Source organism: Podarcis tiliguerta (assembly GCF_965153285.1).
Source record: "Podarcis tiliguerta genome assembly, chromosome: 16".
Classification (NCBI taxonomy): Eukaryota; Metazoa; Chordata; class Lepidosauria; order Squamata; family Lacertidae; genus Podarcis; species Podarcis tiliguerta.
The window spans coordinates 24,683,864-24,695,912 of NC_139549.1; positions in this window are offsets into that span (position 1 = coordinate 24,683,864).

Sequence of the window (12,049 nt, forward strand, 5' to 3'; positions counted from 1 at the left end):
TGTCCCGTGCTGTGAGGGAGGGCAAGGAATGATAATGGTGGGTGTGGCAAGGATCCAGGAAAAATAAAAATAAAAAGAGCAGGCATCTCTGATGTCTCAGCACCCTGAAGGATGTATGTCCTTCCTGCACAACTCAGCATATCCTGTGTATTTTGACAGCTAAGATGTTGCTATCTTTTGTACAGATTGCCTGCTAATGATCAGCTGATGTTTCAATGGGCACTAAGGGATGGAACATATTTTTTCAATGGCTCATGATGGCTGCTGGCTTCACAAGTGACCAGCCTGCTGTTTCCTTTCTGGGGATCCTGGTGCTGCATATCCTCCAACATTTCTCCATGAAAATAGGGACGTCCTATTGAATAATAATAATAATAATTATAATAGTAATAGTAATAATAAGTGCCTTTTTCTTAAAAAATGTTTAGGGATATTCTCATTTTGACTCAAGAAAATCACTATTTTATAATTCAAATCAGGAAAAATAAATACAGTAAATGGCTAAAAGTACAGTGGTGCCTCGCAAGACGAAATTAATTCGTTCTGCGAGTTTTTTCGTCTTGTGAATTTTTCGTCTTGCGAAGCACGGTTTCCCATAGGAAATGCATTGACGATTTCCCATAGGAATGCATTGACGGTTTTAAGAAAAAGGCGCAAGACGTTTTCGTCTTGTGAAGCAAGGCCATAGGGAAATTCGTCTTGCGAAGCAACTCAAAAAACAAAAAACTCTTTCGTCTTGCGAGTTTTTCGTCTTGCGAGGGATTTGTCTTGCGAGGTACCACTGTACAAAGATTCACAAAATGTTTAGGGGTATGCGTAACCTTGTGTCTCCCCAGAAAAAAGCACTGATGATGATGATGATGATGATGATAATAATAATAATAATAATAATAATAATAATAATAATAATAATAATACGCCGCCCATCTGACTCTTGTTGCCCCAGCCACTCTGGGCAGCTTCCAATATATATACAAACATAATAAAACATTAAACATTTTTTATAAAAACCCTTCCCTATACAGGGCTGCCTTCGGATGTTTTCTAAAGGTTGTATAGTGACTTATCTCCTTGCTTAACTCCATACCCTCCCACCAATTCTCCAATAAAAATAGGGCATCCTAAGGAAATGTTGGACATTCTGGGATCAAATCAGAAACCAAGAGAACTTCTGTAAATCCAGGACTATCCATGGAAAATAGGGACATTTGGAGGGTCTGCATTTCAGCAGGCCATATCTCTCTAAACGCCCTTCTGCAAGGCACACAGAGGCCAGACTGCAAGGAAAAATTACAAAGGGACACAGCATTGCCGTCCAAAAGGGCAGTATTCAGAAGCCAAAGGAAGAATGTTCCTGCATTGCAGGGGGTTGGAGTAAATTACCCTTGGGGGTCCCTTTCAGCTCTACAACTCTATGACTCTGTGATTTTTGGATTGGGGAGCACTGCCTTAACTCTAAGCACACAGAGACATGTAATTTTATTATTTACATTTGTTTTCAAAATCTATTGATCTTCATATTTTGATCATTTTTAGTATGTCTGCTGTTTTCAAAGTCTGTTTTATTTGCTATATTTTAGCAATTATTTTAATACTATTTTATGTGAACTGATTAGCGATACCTTTTTGATTAAGCGGCATATAAATCTCACTAAATAAGAACATTACGATAAAAAAACCAGGAAAACAATGGTAAAAAGAATCACAATATGTCCGTATTTTACTTTATTTTTGCAACAAGTCGAGTGAGATACATTGGAACAGCCAGAAGAGGTTATTTGGGGTCGAGTGACTCATACAATCTTAACTCAGCCTTGCCCAATTTGGGAACCTACAGATTCTGTGCATTAGAGCTCTGCCAGCTGGGGTTGATGGGAGCTGCGGTTCATAACATCTGGAGGGAGCCAGGTTGGCGGAGAATGCATTTTAAAATTATTTTTTAATTGCAAGTTTATTAAGGAAATTTAAAAACCAAAGTGTGTGTGGGGAGAGAAATAATTATAAAAATACTAATGCGAGATGAGTGGGGGTAGGAAGAAAAAGAAGGAAACTCTACCGAAAAGCTCATATTCTGTAATAGATTGTGAGTATTTAGGTTGCTTCGACACCATGCATTTAAAGAACTATGATACCACTCATAACAGTAATGGCGTCCCCCCAAAAAAGAATCCTGTGAATTATAGTTCGTTATGGGTTTGCATGTTGCTAGGAAAGCTCCTCTTCCCCTCACAGATCTACAGTTCCAGAGTGGTTTAACAACCAATGCTTCTTCCCAGAGAACTCTGGGAATGCTAGCTCTGTGAGGGGAATAGGGGTCTCCTAACAACTCTTTGCGCCCGTAGCAAACCACAACTCCCAGGATTCTTTGGGGGAAGCCATGATTGTTAGAATTATATAACAGTGCTTTAAACAAATGACGCAGCCCTGACCTTCCAGATTTGGCAGTACAGTCCTATCTTGGTTCTCAAACACCTTGTGACTCGAATGTTTTGGCTCCCGAATGCCGCAAACCTGGAAGTAAGTGTCCCGGTTTGCGAACTTTTTTTGGAAGCCAAACGTCCAACGGGGCTTCTGATTGGCTGCAGGAAGCTCCTGAAGCCAATCGGAAGGTGCGCCTTGGTTTTCAAACATTTTCAGAAGTCGAGCGGACTGACGGAACGGATTCTGTTCAAGAACCAAGGTACGACCGTATATATCTCTTAATGACCACAAGGGCTCATCAAATCCATCTTGTCCTTCAGACCAAAAAGAGATGCTGGACAATTTGCCTTATTAAAATGCTCCCGTTCGCTTCGTTCCCTGCCAATGGCATTTTGGAAGGTGAGAAAAGGTCAGAGACCTCCTAGGCCCCATCGCTGGACCCCTTTTCCCACTGCAGAGGAGATGAACTAGGCTTAAGGACGGCTGCCTTGACGGCATGCGAGAACAGGCAGCAAGTGAGGCACATGTGACTCAGCCTGTGTGACTCAGCATGTGAGGCTGGGCAGGATGTGAGGCAGTCCCGGCAGCGTGGCTGCCATCGCGCATGGTGTTGTCGAGTGACATCATAATCCAGGCAAAACAGGACTCTTTGCAGCAGTGCGCTCTCTCACACAGACAGGAAGTGTAGTCCTCAAGAGGCACAGGAAACGGAGAAGGCCTGGAGTCCTGGAAAGGCTGATAACTCCCACATTTTTCCTTTGACGGGAGTGGGGAGATGTGGGGCCGCTTGTAAGGCGTGCTCGAAATAGCTTGGTGGTGTTCTCTCCTTCTGCTACTTCTGACTTGGTATAAGGCAGCCTTATATGATTGGGGAAAGGCCATATCTAAGTGGGAGAGCATCTGCCTCAGTGGCGTAGCATGGGTTGTCAGCACCCGGGGCAAGGCAAATAATTTGCGCCCCCTAACCCGTGGATTTGCGCCCCCTAACCCTAACCCCCAGATGTTGCGCCTGGTGCGGCCGCCCCCCCCGCACCCCCCACGCTACGCCACTGATCTGCCTTGCAGAGCCGTCTTTCCCATAGGGCTTAGTGGTGTGTTGTGCTGGGGCTCCGGCCTCTCAGAGGCACCCCAGCAAGTGGGGGAGCTGCGCGGCTTTGCCGGCGGCCTCCCCTTTCTCTGCACTCCCGCCAGCTGTGCCCTGTCAACCATATGGCTGGCGGGCACGCAGCTTCCCTCCCAAGCCTCTGGGGGGATTGCTCTCCCACAGCGGCATGGGTTAGAGTTGTGCACCCCCCCCCATTGCTGGCAGTGCGCAGCTTCACCCCCCCCCCACTATCCATAGTAATTTAGGGGCGCTAAGCATGGCCAGCAGGGACGCGGGTGGCGCTGTGGGTTAAACCACAGAGCCTAGGACTTGTTGATCAGCAGGTCGGCGGTTCTAATCCCTACGATGGAGTGAGCTCCCGTTGCTCAGTCCCTGCTCCTGCCAACCTAGCAGTTCAAAAGCACGCCAAAGTGCAAGTAGATAAATAGGTACCGCTCTGGTGGAAAGGTAAACGGCGTTTCCGTGTGCTGCTCTGGTTTGCCAGAAGTGGATTAGTCATGCTGGCCACATGACCTGGAAGCTGTACGCCGGCTCCCTCGGCCAATAAAGCGAGATGAGCGCTGTAACCCCAGAGTCGGTCACGACTGGACCTAATGGTCAGGGGTCCCTTTACCCCCTTTAAGCATGGCCAGTGGTCAAGGATGATGGGAGCTGGAAGTTGAGCAAGATCTGGAGGGCCACAGACATTCCCCAAACTACTTCTCACTTGGTATGAGACAGCCTCCTATGATTGGGGACAGGCCATATCTAAGTGGGAGAGCATCTGCCTTGCATCTGCCTATCCAGGTAGGGCTGGAAATGCCCCCTTCCTGAAAACCATGGAGAGCTGTTGCCGGTCACTGACAACACTGAGCCAAGGGGACCGATGGCCTGACTACCTGCGCATCCCACAATTTGCATGTTGACAAGCTGGAATGTGTACAGAGGAGGGTGAATAAGATGACCAAGGGTCTAGAACAGGGGTTGGCAACCTGGTCCCTACCACCCACTAGTGGGAGTTTCAGGATTCTAGGTGGGTGGCAGCGGGTTCTACAGCACAGGCTGAATCCTCCTTCCATCGAACACTGGTGGGCGGTAAGGAAATTTTGCCATCAAGAAAGATGCATTCATGGGCAGTAGGAAAAAAAAGGTTGACTACCCCTGGTCTAGAAGACAAGCCTTATGAGGAATGGTTGAAGGAGCTGGCTATTTTTAGCATAGAGAAAAGGAGATTGAGAGGAGATATTGTTATAAGAAAAACTGTTCCCTTTCCCTTATGGGGTATTCTAGAGCCCACATAGAGTCCTTAAGTGGGTTCCCTATCGGTTGGAGAAAATAACAGAGGTCAACCAGAGTATATTGAGAAGCAAGGCGGCTAGTAAGCCTGATCTTTATTCAAGGAACTGTTGCAACAGGGTCCCCCACCCACCACACACAGGAGGGAGGAGGAACCAAGAACAATGGTGCATAAGCCCTTATATAAACTTCTGAAATTGCCCACCCTGTAGCCCCAAACCACCCCCGAAACATCATACATACACGACAGAAGGAGGTGGTCTACAGCAGAAATCCTGTCTGCCACGATACCTGAAAATGGCCACTGATTGCATTACCTGGGCAGCCTGGCCATTCTTTCGTGATGGTTACTGCTTGAGTTCCTTAATCCAGGTCACAGGCTCACCCTATTCATACACAAACACACCCTTAAGAGAGGATTTGCAAGCAAAAAAGCAATGGGAAGGCTTTCCCCATTTGCCTCCCTTACTGCAGAGAAATATTTGAGGTCACTAGGAGAGTCAAAATGGCTTCAGGATTGCTCTCCCGTACTATTTCAGACACACGGTTCATATATTTAGATATGTGTGCATTTATGAATATTTATTCTATATTTGAGACCTTAAAATTCCTATAACATCTCGTAACCCTGGAACGTTCAGCTTTGTCCAAATTCATGGATTATGAAGCTATCTGTGGCTCCTAGCCATGATGGTTCAGAAAAGGGCAACCAAAAATTATGCAGGGGGTTGGGCAAATCCACTAAGTGGAAAGGTTGCAGCGTTTGGGACTTTTAAACGTTTGGAGGACAGGTGAGTAAGAGGCAACATGGTATAAGTTTACAAAATTATGGGGAAAGTGGAGAGAGAGAGAGAGAGAGAGAGAGAGAGAAGTTTTTCTGCCTCTCTCGTAGCACTAGAACTGGTGGACGTCCAAAGAAGTTGGATGTTGGACTATCCAAGACACATAAACACAAGTCTTTCTTCACGCAGCACATAGCTGAACCACGGAACTCATTCCCAGAGGAGGCAGTGATGGCCCCTCCCCACCTTGGATGGCTTCAAAAGAGGATTGGACAAATTGACGGAGGACGACTGTTGATGGCTGCTAGCCAGGCTGGCTATGCTCTGCCTCCGCAGCTGGAGGCAGCCATGCTTCAGAACGCTACTTGTTGGAAATCACAGGAGAGTCTTGTGCTCAGGTCCTGCTCGAGGGTTTCCCACAAGGCATCTGCTTAGCCCAGGCATATGCAAACTCGGCTCTCCAGATGTTTTGGGACTACAACTCCCATGATCCTTAGCTAGCAGGACCTGTGGTCAGGGATGATGGGAATACATCTGGAGGGCCGAGTTTGCCTATGCCTGGCTTAGCCACTGTGAGAACAAGATGCTGGACTAGGTAGGGCTCCTTTGGCCTAATCCTGCAGGCTCTTCTGTCCTCATGCAAAGGCATGGCATGTGCTCGGAACTAGCTCAGCACAGGACCCATAAACGGGGAGGTGCGTGTAGGACTATTTGGGAAACAGGAGCAGGAAACAGATGGAACCAACGCTTCAGATAACTAATCTAATAGATAAACAGGGCATGTTTTAATAATGGACATGTACAGTAGTTGGTTAAGGGTGCTGAGAGTTGTTAAAGGTAAAGGGACCCCTGACCATTAGGTCCAGTTGTGGCCGACTCTGGGGTTGCGACACTCATTTTGCTTTATTGGCCGAGGGAGCCGGCATACAGCTTCCGGGTCATGTGGCTAGCATGACTAAGCCGCTTCTGGCGAACCAGAGCAGCGCACGGAAATGTCGTTTACCTTCCTGTCGGAGCAGCACCTATTTATCTACTTGCACTTTGACATGCTTTTGAACTGCTAGGTTGGCAGGAGCAGGGACCAAGCAACAGGCGCTCACCCCGTCGCGGGGATTCGAACCGCCGACCTTCTTAGGAGACCGATATACTCCCCGCCCCCAGAGCTACAATCAGAGGCGTATCTAGGGACTGGCAAAACTGACCCCTTGCTGGGGGCGCAGGTCTGGGGCGTATGCAAAAATCACCTATGTGTGTGATGATGTCCCACCGCTGTTGCAGCAAGATCAAATCCTGACACCGCAACACAAAGGTGAGCAGTGAAGTGATTTCTTTTTGGGGGCTGGGGGTGGGGAGAACAGATACAGCTCCTTGCCAAGGGCACAAGGGACCCTGGGATGCCTCTGGCTACTGTTCCCAGAGTTTCCTGAGAAGGAGTGATGGTTAAAGCACTTTGGGAAGTGTAGTTCTGGAAGGAGAATAGGGGGTCTCCTAGCATCACTCAGCACCCTTAACAGACTACAACTCCCAGGGTTCATTGTGGGATGCTGTGGCTGCTTAAAGTGGTATGATAGCTTTTTAAATGTGTGGTGTGAATGTAGCCACACACAAAGTGTCCTTTCTAGGGAGCAAGCAAGTGTGGTGGCTTGCCCCTGAAATTGTGGGGGCCGTGTGACGTGCGCGTGTCTTGCAACATGCCGACGTCACTTGCACATGCCAGGCAATGTGCTGGCATGCTGTTTGCATGCCGGACAGATTGTGATGCGAGCACACTGCACGGCGTGCGCAGGTGAGTTGAGCATGTTGCGCCACGTGCATGCACGGCCGCCGCAGAATTTTGAGGGGCCCAGCCCCCTTCTTGACAATTTTGGGGGGTCCTTGCCCCCCACCCCACAAATGGAGCCCCTGTGAGCAAGAAAGACGCAGCTGAGAGTCTTGGTACAGAGTGGTCCATGCCCCAGACAGAAAATAAGTGGGCCAGCTGTCTGCTTGGAGGGAGAAGAGAGGGAAACAGAACAGCCCCGACGGAGTTGACTCTCTTCTCCATCTTTGCCTTCGTCTTCTGTCTCGGGTGTGGCGCCTCTGACTCCCTAGGGGGATCCCAGCCAGAATCTTCCCTTGCTGGTGTCGTCTCTGTGTCTCGCAAGGGAGGCCCGAGCAAGATTTTTGATGGTGGTGGCAGTCTGGCATTCCTGCGCAGGTTTTGGTGGCATGCCAACTCTGGTAAAGAAATGAGTCTCTCTCCCATAGAGCTAGAGGCCTGAGCAGGTTGGTAAGTCAGGCCCATGAAACCGGAAGAGAGAAAAGCCAGCCTTCTGAGGTTGCGAGCTGTTAGTCCTATGCCTGTATCCAAGTGCATCTAATCAAGAAAAAGGAAAGAATGCTAGCAGACAGACAGGAGCACCCCACCCCACTTTCAGCGCTCCAAGGTCTTGGCCCAAGAAGGGGCCTGAAGTTGCAGTGTTGCATTATTGTGATCAGTGGCTTGAATGGAAACTTGCAAGGTTTCTCAGGTAATTGCAAGATATTAACGTAGTAATGTTTGCCCCTTTCAAAAGACAAGTTATCAGACTGTGCATTGGGGAGGGGGCCTTAGCTCAGTGCTAGAGCATCTGCTTTGCATACAGAAGATCCCAGGTAGATTACCTAGCATCTCCAGGTAGACCCCTGCTTGAAATTCTAGAGAGCCACTGCCTGCCAGTGTGGAAATACAGTGGTACCTTGGTTCTCAAACTTAATCCATTTTGGAAGTCCGTTCCAAAATCAAAGCGTTCCAAAACCAAGGTGTGCTTTCCCATAGAAAGTAATGCAAAACGGATCAATCCGTTTCAGACTTTTAAAAACAACCCCTAAAACACTGCATTGATGATAGTCATTGTTTGAATGGGAGGCGATTATCCATTTCCATAGTCACACAATCAATCAATCAATCAATCAATCAGTAGCTGAACTGGGATCCACATAGTCACAAGAACAAATTAACTGAAAAAGCCTCAAAACAAAAACGCAAAATAGATGGCAAAAGCACCAAATACAAGCTCCAAATATCACCTCAGAACACTGCAATCAGAAACAGAAGGTTTGTATTACAATGGGGGGACGCAAATGAGCAGCGCAGCAGGAAACACAGGGGAACTCAAAACAGCACGTTCGGCTTCGAAAAAAAGTTTGAAAAAAGTTTGAAAACCAGAACATCTATTTCTGGTGTTGAAGCGTTTGGGTTCCAAGTTGTTAGTGAACTAAACCGTTCGAAAACCGAGGTACCACTGTACTGAGGTTGATGGGCCAAGAGTTTATCTCTGTATAAGGCACCTTCCTATGCGCCTGAACACGAGCTAAAGTAGTGCATGAATAGCCACGGTGTCAGTGAAATGCACTCTGTGTATGCTCTGAGGAGCTCTGTCCCTTTACGTGTTCCATTCTGTCGTAAGGCCGAGCCCCGGGCAGAGGAAGAGAGACAAGGCTCAGGAACACAGCGCTTCAATCCAGCCTTCCGTCTCCTTTTCAGCACTGCCCTCAGGGCACAGTCAGCAAAGAATCTCTCCACAAACTCTTGCAGCTGCCAAGCAGCAAAGGGGAGCCAACCTCCTGTTCTCAGGAGGAGGAAACAGATCTTCTGAATGCCAGGGGGAAAAAGAGAGACAGCTGGTTCCTCTCAAGAAACACAAACAAGGCCATTGAAACGTCTGGGCAAATTGTGGTGGGGCCTGACAGTCCGTTTCCTAAACCGAAACTCTCGAGTCGAACGGAACCACCATTTCACTGAAGCAAGAAGCCCTGCAATCCAGCTTTGATGATCTAACCGTATGTGTTTTTCTAGATCCTTCTAGGAGGCAGCGATACCCATTAACTTGGATGGCTTTAAAGGAAGATTAGACAAATTCGTGGAGGAAAAGGCTGTCAGTGGCTGCTAGGAGGGGAGAGGGCTCTTGGGCTTCAATCCTGTTTGCAGGGTTTCCCATTAGGGCATCTGGTTGGCCACTGTTGTGATGGCCTGGGATTCAGACTCAGAGGCTGAACCTGAGGAATCCCAGCCTGCACAGGAGTCCCCGCCTCCAGAACCAGCTGAGCCGGGGCTGGGGCTTGAGCCTGAAGGGTCCTCACCTGTGCCGGATCCTCAGGAACAGACACCAGCTGAGTCTGCTCTGGCTCCTGAGGTGATGGAGGACTCATTGCCTGCAGGTGCTCCACTCTCAGCCCCGTCAGGGGAGGCTGAGGGTGCCTCTGGGTCCAGTAACCTCCTAGCCTCTCCTGAGCTGCAGAGGCTCAGGGCAGAGAGGCAGAGGGAACTAAGTTCCCACAGGAGGAGTGCTCGCCTCCAGGCCAGGAGAGGCGAGTCACCTGTGGACCAGGGCCACCCTATGCCTTGGGGCAGATAAAAGCCAGCCAGCCCCAGTCCCAGGTTGTGGGAGCAACGTTGTTGGTAGCCTGTCCCTGCCTGCACCCTGTCCTGCTTCTCTGCCGGAGCTCCTGACCTCACCCAACTCCCTGCCTTGGACCTAGCTACAGCTTTGATGGACTGTCTCCCTACTGCACCCTCAACCTTGGACTGGACTTGGACCTCGCCTCATGAATAACCCTTGGGACCAGCACAGCTGTGAGAACAGGATGCTGGACTAGATGGGCCATTGGCCTGATCCAGCAGGCTCCTCTTCTGTTCTAAACATAGCAGAAAAGGTCTCAAGATTGCAGTGGGCTGTGGCTTGCTGCTTTGAATTGCTGCCTGCACAGGCCATAATCCAACAGGTGAAGCTTCTTCTTCTTTTAATCGTCACTGCATCTCCATTCCAGGAAAGGACAGCAGATAAAATGATAGATTACAACAGACCGAGAATGATATTCACAAGCAAATCTAAAATTGGCTATTATAATGTACGTTTCATAGCATTGTAACAACAACTACTACAACAAAAACCTATGAAAAAATATTTTAAAAACCTGACTGTCAAAGGAAAACAACACTGTGGAAATAGAGCATGTCTGGAAAATCAAGACAATTCATATAATCCTGATTTTGGTAACAGCTCAGGGCTTGGTTCCAAAGGAAAACTGTTTCTGCTTAATGCAACGCAAAAAAGCTGTCATTCTCCAGACTTCCTATATAATCAGGAAATTCCTAAAGATCTCCTAACTCCACTCTTGATGGAACGCTGTGCTGGATACCACAGCTCTGTCTGAGCAAGAAATAGAACTCTGAACAATATAAAAGGGATGATGATAAATTAAATTATACCTTTCGTTTACAGTGCACTTTTGAGGGTTCAAAACACTTCACATTTGTCTCAATCAACTTTACAAGCAACCATATAGAGTAGATCAGGATGAATAAGAAGGCAAACGTAGAGATACCACATCTTTCAGCCTTGGGCTGGGGTAGAACAGTTTCTGCTGCTAAAATGACAGGTGGACAAATTGTCAACTTCAGTTCTCCATGTTTCTTTTCTTTTTTTCAATCTTAAATTCAGATTTCCACATCTCTGCAACCATTTGTGATATGTGTGTGTTTTTTAAATAAAAAAATAATGAAGAAAATTCACCAGCCTTTTAGTGGAAATTTCTCTTAATAAATATGTTTTTGTACACAGTTTTGACTAAAATGCATTCTTCCACTAACATAATGAAATTTTTTTTGCATGTCCTTTTCACTAATAGGTAAAGGTACCCCTGCCCGTACGGGCCAGTCTTGACAGACTCTAGGGTTGTGCGCCCATCTCACTCAAGAGGCCGGGGGCCAGCGCTGTCCGGAGACACTTCCGGGTCACGTGGCCAGCGTGACATCGCTGCTCTGGCGAGCCAGAGCCACACACGGAAACGCCGTTTACCTTCCCGCTAGTAAGCGGTCCCTATTTATCTACTTGCACCTGAGAGTGCTTTCGAACTGCTAGGTTGGCAGGCACTGGGACCGAGCGACGGGAGCGCACCCCACCGCGGGGATTCGAACCGCCGACCTTTCGATCGGCAGGCCCTAGGCGCTGAGGCTTTTACCCACAGCGCCACCCACGTCCCCCTTTTTCACTAATATATGTATTTTTATGTTCATTTTTACCCTGGTATAGGTTTTTTGTACACTTGGCCGGAAAGCTGCATTGCAAAATTTGGAGAAGCGCGAATTCCCAAGGGTGGCTGCATTATGCTTTGTATATTGTTTCCTGAAGTACCAACTGGGTAGGTTTGCCTTTAAACGCAAACTGACTCAAATTTGACCCCTGTGGCTACCTACTACCAAATTAAGCGTTAAGCCATCAGTCTTGCTTCTTCCGGAACCTGTGTGAGAGGCAGATGAGATATTCCAGGATGAGAGAGGGTGGGGGGAGAAATGGATGCCCTCAGGTGAGAAAATGAGAGGGCAAAGCCTTTTCTGTATAGGACAAAAGTTAAGATACACCTGAGAGAGGACTTCGTATTTTTAAAAAAATCCTTTTTTCTTTTCATTCATTCTTTCTTTTTATTATTTTTGGTTTAGATTAGT